Below are 9566 nucleotides of genomic sequence, written 5' to 3' on the forward strand. Positions count from 1 at the left end.
GAGGCGCTGCACGAATTTCAAAGAAAATAAGAAAAAAAAGGTTTTTTCTGTTTTTCTGGATTTTGTAGTTTTCTTGGATTGTTTTTTGGTTGAAGAGTATTGTATTTTAGAGGATAAAATGGTTTATGAATGAATTTTTGATTGAGAGAATTGTTGAGGATTAATAGAAATAGATGATGGATGAAAGGCTTTTTTGGATGGAAGACTTTTTTGGATGAAAGACTTTTTTGGATGAAATTTTTATGGATTTGTGGGTGAGTGAAAGGTGGATGAGAAATTGATGAGTGAGTTGATGGGTGAGAGTTTTCCATGTGCACGTCCTCTTTGTTATGGCAAAAATGGAATTTGCACATGTGCAAGTAAAGAATAGAATCCCTTAATTATCTTCTTGGAGAAAGTTTCTTTCAACATAAATTATTTTTTTTATAATTTAAATTCAAATATTCTGATTCTCATAATTAATATCTAAAATTCGAAATTAATAAAAATTATTAATTAAAAATTCGAATTCAAATCACTTTCGTTTTGGAACACTTAAAAAATGTAATTTTTATGGTAGAAAGTACCCAAAAATATTTATCTTATTTTAATTTGTTATTTTTTTTGTATATGTCTTTTGGGAACGACAAAAATGGGTGTCGACATCTGCCCATCTTTACTTGTTGCTTATTGGACAGCATACAAACTGAGATTTGAGTGTTATCATGATAAGTAACTAGTAATGAAATGAATGCTAATTTTGTCGAGGTACAAAAGACATTCTTCTAGTGAAATAATGAGCAAGGTACAAAAGACAATTTGGTTGAGGCTTCCTGACATTGGGCTCTCACAAGCACAATTTGAGTTCGTCAAGCACGAGGCCCTCAAATTTAAAAACACTAGGCGAGGGTCTGGAAAGATTGACTTCGAGGTCGTCAAGCACGAGGTCCTCGAAAGTACAATTTGAGGTCGTCAAGCACGGGGCCCTTAAATTTAAAAAGGTCATGTGTGGAGCCTAAGAAGTTTGACTTCGAGGTGCTCAAGCACGAGGTCCTCAAAAGACAATTTGAGGTCATCAAGCACGGGACCCTCAAATTTTAAAAAATCAGGAACGTATCCTGTAAAGATTAACTTCGAGGTCATCAAGTACGAGGTCCTTGAAAGTACAATTTGAGGTCGTCAAGCACGGGGCCCTTAATTTTAAAAGGTTAGGCATGGAGCCTAGGAAGATTGACTTCGAGGTCGTCAAGCATGTGGTCCTTGGAAGTAGAATTTGAGGTCGTCAAGCACGTGACCCTCAAATTTAAAAAGTCAGGCACAAAGCCTAGAATGATTGACTTCGAGGTTGTCAAACATGGGGTCCTTGAAAGTACAATTTGAGGTCGTCAAGAAATGGGCCCTTAAATTTAAAAGGCCAGGCATAAAGCCTGAAAGTATTGACATTGAAGTCGTCAAGCACGGGGTCCTCGAAAGTACAATTTGAGGTCATCAAGCATTAGGCCGACAAATTTAAAAGGTCACGCATGCAGCCTAGAAAGATTAACTTCAAGGTCGTCAAGCACGGGGTCCTCGAAAGTATAATTTAAGGTTGTCTAGCACGGGACCCTCAAATATAAAAAATCAAGCATGGAGTTTGGAAAGATTGACTTCGAGGTCGTCAAGCACGGGGTCTCGGAAGTACAATTTAAGGTCAACAAGCATTGGGCCCTCAAATTTAAAAAAGTCAGGCACGAAGCCTAGTATGATTAACTTCGAGATCGTCAAGCACGAGGTCCTCGAAACTACAAATTGAGATCATCAAGCATGTGCCCCTCAAATTTAAAAGGTCAGGCGAAAATATTGACTTTAAGGTCGTCAAGTATGAGGTCCTCGAAAGTATAATTTGAGGTCGTCAAGCACGAGGTACTTTAAAGTATAATTTAGGTCGTCAAGTACGGGTCCCTTAAATTTAAAAGGTCAGGCATAGAGCCTGGAAAGATTGACTTCGAGGGCGTCAAGCACATGGTCCTCGAAAGTACAATTTGAGGTCGTCAAGCACAAGACCCTCAAATTTAAAAAATCAGGCATAGAGTCTGGAAAGATTGACTTCGAGGTCATTAAGCATGGGGTCCTCAGAAGTACAATTTGAGGTCGTCAAGCACGGGCCCCTCAAATTTAAAAAAGTCAGGCATAGAGCCTAGAAAGATTGACTTCGAGGTCGTCAAGTATGGGGCCTTTGAAAGTACAATTTGAGGTTGCTAAGCACAAGGCCCTCAAATTTAAAATGGTGAGGCATGTAGCCTAGAAATATTGACTTCAAGGTCATCAAGCACGGGGTACTCGAAGGTATAATTTGAGGTCGTCAAGCATAGAGCCTGGAAAGATTGATTTTGAGGTCGTCAAGCACGGGGTCCTCAAAAGTACAATTTGAAACAGTTTGGATGAATAATATAATGATATGATTGTTTGAGTCATGCACTTCATGTCGATGTTTGTGTAGATCATGTCGATGTTTGTACCATAATGATTAATGTATGAATTTGACTATGCATTGATTGACATGAGTATGCATAATGATGCTTATGATCCTTGAGAAGTGTTGATGTTTAACATAAGAAAATTAGGGGTTTAGGGGTGTCCTTGTTTGAATGCTTATGTATGCATGAATTTCATGTTGATGTTTTTATGATTAAAGTGAGTATGTATTGACTTTAATATTGATATGATTTAATGTATGTATGTCTTGTATGTGCATTGTTTGTACGTCATGTATATGTTTTCTTTGATGTTATTATGTCATGTATATGCATTGTTTGATTAATGAGAATATGCATTGACCGGAATATTGATGTGGTTTAATGTATGTATGTCATGTATATGCATTATTTGATGCTATTATTTTTTATGTATGTCATGTATATTCATTTTTTTATGCTATTATGTCATGTATATGAATTGTTTGATTAATGTGAATATGCATTGTTTGATTAATGTGAATATGCATTGCTTGATGCTATTATAAGAGTATTTGATTTATGTCATGTATGATATGAATACTATATGGTTGTTTGAATGTAATGGAATGAGAGGTAAGATCCATGTAAAAATGTTCTAATGTATCATTCATGGTTTATTTTTATATATTTTTTGGATGGAATTCATAAACTTTTGCAGAATCGACTAAAGCGACCCTTGATGGTTGTTGTTGATTGGTACCATAACTTTTCACCCATCAAAATGTGCCCTAGTTTAGCTGAAGATGCGTTTCATTTAAGGTGGTCCACAAAATTACCTTAGTATAATCTTAAGGATAAAGATTAAACTCAATCATACTTCCCCAGTGTAGGTTGGCTGAGGAATTCTTTCCAAAGCGTTGATATTTTTGTAACAACAAAAACTGCCCTAATATGTATTTTTGACATATTGTCTTCATTCATGAAGTTATTGTTCATAAACTACCACAATTTGGATAATCAATGATGTGTAGTAGTAAGACTTCACCTTAATGTGTTCATTTAATTTTCCCTAATTTTTGCCCAGAATACCTTATGTAGGCATCTGTCGGGAATCCTCTCATTTTATTATGATCCCAAGTCACCTTTAGAGGGTTTTAACTTAGAACCATTCTCCTTTTCCTAGGTTGCCCATATGGATTTTTAACCTAACACTCTTTTTTTGCTTTTTTTTAATTTGTTTCCCCCTTTTTTGTTCTCTTTTTGTTTTGTTTTGTTTTTCTTTTATGAACACCCTCGAGTGTGGTGATTTGACTTGCTAGGGAGCAAAAGACTTGCATGAGTCGCTATTGAAGTTGTTCTTGAAGATGATAACTTAAGATCATTCCTCTTCTTGGTTGAGAGATTTTGGCTTCTTGTGATTGAATCGACTTATAGAGCTATAAGGAAGACGCTTCACTGCCCCAGTTTTGAGTTTCTTATAACATTTCAATAGCGAATGAGATTATCCAGAAAAACTGTCACATTTTTGGGCTTCTTATAATATTCCATCAGACAATGGGATCAACTTCAAAATTGCCCCAGTATCAGATATTAACAATCACCATTCTCTTTCAATTGTGCTGGTAGGCTTTGACGGGAAGGCCTTAGACCATGAAACATCTCAAACTTTGTCCAGTTTGAGAGGCTCCCACTTTTCATTTTCATACTCCATATTTCATGAATAACTCTTTAAAAAGAAATACTAAAACAATGATCATACAAACTTTGGCAAGTGTTTGGGCTATGAGTGATGATAACATTTAATTTGGGTTTGGCTTGTGTAGATGTGATGGTAGTGATGATAATATTTAATTTGAGTTTGGGCTTCAGTAGATTTAGTGGTGGTGATGATGATATGATTTAATTTGTGTTTTAGGCTCCAAGTGGTGATAAGGTGAAGATAATATCGACAAAATAACTTTTAACCTTATGCATTAAAGATGATATTTTTATCAAAATTTATGAGTTTTGTGGAGTTAGCGGTTTTTTGTTATGATGTGCATAATAAGCAAATAAGTCCTTAACAAGGTCTTTTCAAGCTTGTATCGTGGTTTGCCTAAGTGTTTTCAATAAAAAGGATATAAGATTCAAAATATGTGTTTCTCATACCCACCTTTCACCTTTCTTCTTTATCCTATTTTCAACAGTTTTCTAACATGACATTCAACAACTAAAGGAATTTTCCACGTTGTGATAAGAATGACCTAAGATTTATGCAAAAATTTGCTATGAAATGTTCCTTTTGTGATCACTGATATTGCACTTTTGCCCTAATTTTTGTCTAGGATATTAATTGTGGATTATCAGCAGCTTTTTTTCTCTACACAATTTTCACTTTTTTGCACTTTAAGTTAGGAACATTTCTTATATTCTCTTATCGCTCAGTCACATGAGTAATGTTAAAGAACGCATCATCTCCTTTAATAATCGAATGTCAAATAAAACAATTGAAAAGTTACCCTCCTCGGGTTATTGACATATTGAGGATTATTCAAAAATCATCTCTTTTTATGATGTCTAAGCTTAAATGAGGTGACTATGGATATATTCTTAGTGTTTAGGAGTTACCAAAAAATGCCTTGTGTCATCGAATAGATCTGCCTAAAAATGCTCATCATTTTGTGTTTTAAATTTGCATCATCCACCATTTTTTTTATATCAAATATCTCATATTAACGCATGAATTATTTTTATTTGGGTTTATTTTATTCTTGGATGAAGTCGGGAATGTGATTGGTAGGGTGAGGTTGAGATGGTAAATTTTGCATGATAAATGGATTAGTATATACGTCTTAAAAGGATATGTATTTGAAAATAAACCTTCACTTATGAAAAAGGAAATATGGACGAGTTAGGAGGGTTTGACCTTGTATGGGGTCCTTATGTGAAGAAAACGTTTTCAAATTGTTCTCCAATTTAGTTGGGTTAGGAGATATTGCATCATCTCTTTATCTTCTTGAATTTCTTGTTCGACTCTGATCGCTTTCAGTCGATTCCAACAATAATGTTATTAAACCCAACTCTTCAATTGATGAGTGCCCTTAGCAATATGATCATGAAATGCATGTAGAAAAAATAATTTTTATTGATAAAGAATGTGCATGAAGTGGACATTTTTCTTTATTTTTCTATCATGTTTTATGGATTGAAATGCAACCTAATACATGTAATGCAAGTAATGCTGACCTTGAGCTTATACTACTAAAAATATACATGACATATATGATGTTGTATTTGATTTATGTTGGGATGTATGAATAATATTTTTGAAGCTTATGATGTATGAGATATTGTCATTGAATGTATGTGATTTTCTTTTTTAGTACATGAGACTCTTAGATAAAGAAATTTTTGATGTATATGATTTTAAATACATAAAGGCTATGATATATGAAATATATTTTTTTGAGGATATGAGGATTTATGATGATGAGATAATATATTAGAATGCATGATATGATAATGATTAAAATTTAATGTTTAAATAATTTATTTTTATTTTTGATGAATATATGAAAAAACGAATAAGTGGGTGAATGATGTGCTTATTTTTTTTAAAAGTGTATGAATGAATACATAATTGAATGAATGAAATAATTTCTCTTTTTGAATGCATGAATGAATGCATAAATCAATTCATGAATATTTTTATTTTTAAACGTAATGAATGAATGCATAAGTCAATCAACGAAATTTTTTTATTCTTGAATGCACAAATGAATGAGTGAATGAATGCATAAGTTAATTAATGAAGATTTTTATTTTTGAATGTAATGAATAAATGCATAAGTCAATTAATGAAGATTTTTATTTTTGAATACAATGACTGAATGCATAAGACAATCAATGAAATTTTTATTCTTGAATGTAATGAATAAATGCATGAGTCAATTAATGAAATTTTTTATTTTTGAATACAATGAATGAACGCATAAGCCAATAAATAAAGATTTTTATTCTTAAATGCACAAATAAATGAATGAATGTTCAAATAGTATATATGCTTTCAGTGTCCTAGATACGATATACTTAATGGGTTTTGTGGATTGTTTGAGACCATAACTCTAGGATGAGATATAAGCCATTTTATATGATACATCTTATAGGGTTTATACTTATAAGGTACTCAGATTGCATCCAATCATAAAGAAAGGAAGTCATAATACCTTTGGGATCACAAATGGGACCTGTAGTCCATACTGGTAATGCCCATGATATTTGGTGACAATCTGGATGATTTATCATGCTAATACAAGTGAGACCCAAAATCCACACCGACATAGCGGATTCCCCTTCTAATCTAATGTCCAGGCATAAGACATGTGTATGTGCAATATGCTAGTGCAATACATTGGAAAGCACATAACTTTAAACCAAAATTCAAATCCAAGTTATAATAGAAACAATTATTTACAATAAATAATTACAATTGGAGTTTTTATAGGAAGTTAAAATTAAATAACCAAATAATTAAAGAGTATAATTATTCATACAATTAGTAATTATGGGTCGGACTCTTTAAAAGAGTCCATAGTGAAATCGTTAGTTGTCGCACCCCAATTTTCGGTTGCACGAAGAGTCGCCACTACATTTTTTGGTACAAAATGTAGAAAAATCTCTTAGACCAATCAGATTGGCCTTTGGATATTGATATCCATGTTCGAGAGTCGGTTATGGAATATGGAAGATATTAGCACCTTATTCGTCCGCTTTAAGCGGTACCCCTCACTAAAATATATGGTTTATATTATACTTTATACTTATTTGGTTATTTAATTAATTATTAAGAGGGCAAAATTTTATTTATTTTTTGTTGTGCCTGTTAATATGAAACTTTGTTCCTACGTAGTTCATTGGGTAGAAAAAGGATTCTTGAATGGGTTGATTTTATTTCTTAAAAGAAGTAACATTTAAATTATTTTATTTAACGAGTGAAACATATCCCTTACGTCTGATACCACAACTCATATTTAAAGTTTATTACAAAATTCTAATTTTATTTTTGTTTTTTATTTAAAAAAATATTTTTAGGATGTGGAAATATAATTAATCCTATTAATTATAAGGAAGTAAAGTGTAGACCTTATGTCTGATACTACATCATAACTTAAAATTGTTGAAATATGATAAAAGCAAAGCTAATATTACAATTATCAATTACCAAATGATTTATATGCATTTTATGTAATTATAGTCAAATGTTACAATGATAATTATTAATAATGGGACTAATAAAAGAAATAAAATTATTATAAATGAAATAAGAAGAAATAAAGTAAGGAGAATGACATACATGTTATGCCTATTCCAAGAGAAATAGAATAATGTAATCCACATGGATTCTAGCCAATCAACTCATTAGTTGTGTGGGGAGTTTAGGCACGGATCACCAGACCTAGGATGCATCCCACAATTCTTCTATCTTTTGTTATTTTTGGTGTTTTCCTGAAATATTATTTTTTCTAGTATGTGGTAGTTTCAAGTATTAGTACTTGTGTTTAGTTATGGAATAATATAGTAATGAAAACTAATTACTCCCACCAAAACTGAAAATGCTAAAAAGAAAAATATTTGCACAGGCTCTACACAAATCTCAAGGAAAAGAAAAGAAATGATTTTTTTTTTGTATTTTTTCTGGATTTTGTGGTTTTGTTGAATTGTTTTTTGGTTGAAGATGATTGTTTTTGAATGATTTTACGTGGAAGATGATATTTAGGGGAGAAAATGGTTGATGAATGGATTTTTGAATGAGAGAATTGTTGAGGATTATTAGAAATATATGATGGATAAAAGACTTTTTTGGATGAAATTTTTATGGATTTATGGGCAAGTGAAAGATGGATGCGAAATTGATGTGTGAGTTGATAAGTTGGGGTTTTTCATGTGCACATAAAGAATATAATCTCTTAATTAACTTCTTGGAGAAAGTTAATTAAGGAAAAAATTCCTTTCAACATAAATCATTTTTTTTGTTTTAATTTAAATTCAAATAATCTGATTCTCATCATTAATATCTAAAATTCGAAATTAATAAAATTTCGATTTCAAATCACTTTCGTTTTGGAACGCTTGAAAAATGTAATTTTTTTGGTAGAAAGTACCCAAAAATATTTATCTTATTTTTATTTGTTATTTTTTTTAAATGTCTTTTGGGTCGGACAAAATTAGATGTTCACATGTCATATTTGACAATTCAATATACTTTATACTTTCGGGATCAATTAACCAATAAATTGGATTAAGTAAAGAGTTAAAATGTCACAAAATTGACAGTTTAAATATGATATTTTGGCACTTAACACAAGACATAGAGCTAATTCAATAACTCTCAAACTTATTAACATAGACTATTAGATATAGAGGTGTGATTAATGTTTCATATATCTTCATCTTGTTAATTTAGTTACTAGACATAGAGTTATTTTGATAAACTACTAATATGACCAAGATATTGACGATTAGTATATTTGAGGTGTTGTATTAAAACTCAATTTCGCATGCATAAAGTACTAGACATAACGATATATTTTGTGGGTCATAACTCTTCATCTTATGTGTAAATTTGTTGTACATGGAGCTTTATTTCATGAGTTACTAAATTGACTAAGACATTAGCATTTAGTATCATTAAGGTCCTTTGAGTGAAAGAATCATTGCTAAATGAATTATTATTTTCGAGTCAAGTGTGTATTGATAGTGAGTAATAAAATTTAATAACAACATCGTTATTCCAAATAGTTTAATCAATTAGTTATTAATTATTTAATCAAACAAACCAGCCAAAACCCTTTTTAAAACCAACTTAGAATAGAATTTTTTTTAGTTGAAATGCTAGTCTTAAGCAAGTCCTTGTGGATTTGACAATCTTTTATACTTGTTTGTGGCAATTCGATTTGGTAATTTAATTGACCAATTAGAAAAGCAACTAGTCAAATGGCACCATTACTGGGGACTTGCGTCTAGATACTTAGCTTTGCTAAAAAAATGTTATTTTAAGTTTTTAATTTTCTAATTTTTTTTTACTTTTGTTGTTTTATTCTCTCGAAGCGATTTGATCTACACTAGTAGATATGTTTGAGTTGTTTATGCAGGGTAATGTTCGGAGTTCACCAT

Source organism: Lupinus angustifolius, chromosome LG09 (assembly GCF_001865875.1).
Source record: "Lupinus angustifolius cultivar Tanjil chromosome LG09, LupAngTanjil_v1.0, whole genome shotgun sequence".
NCBI lineage: Eukaryota > Viridiplantae > Streptophyta > Magnoliopsida > Fabales > Fabaceae > Lupinus > Lupinus angustifolius.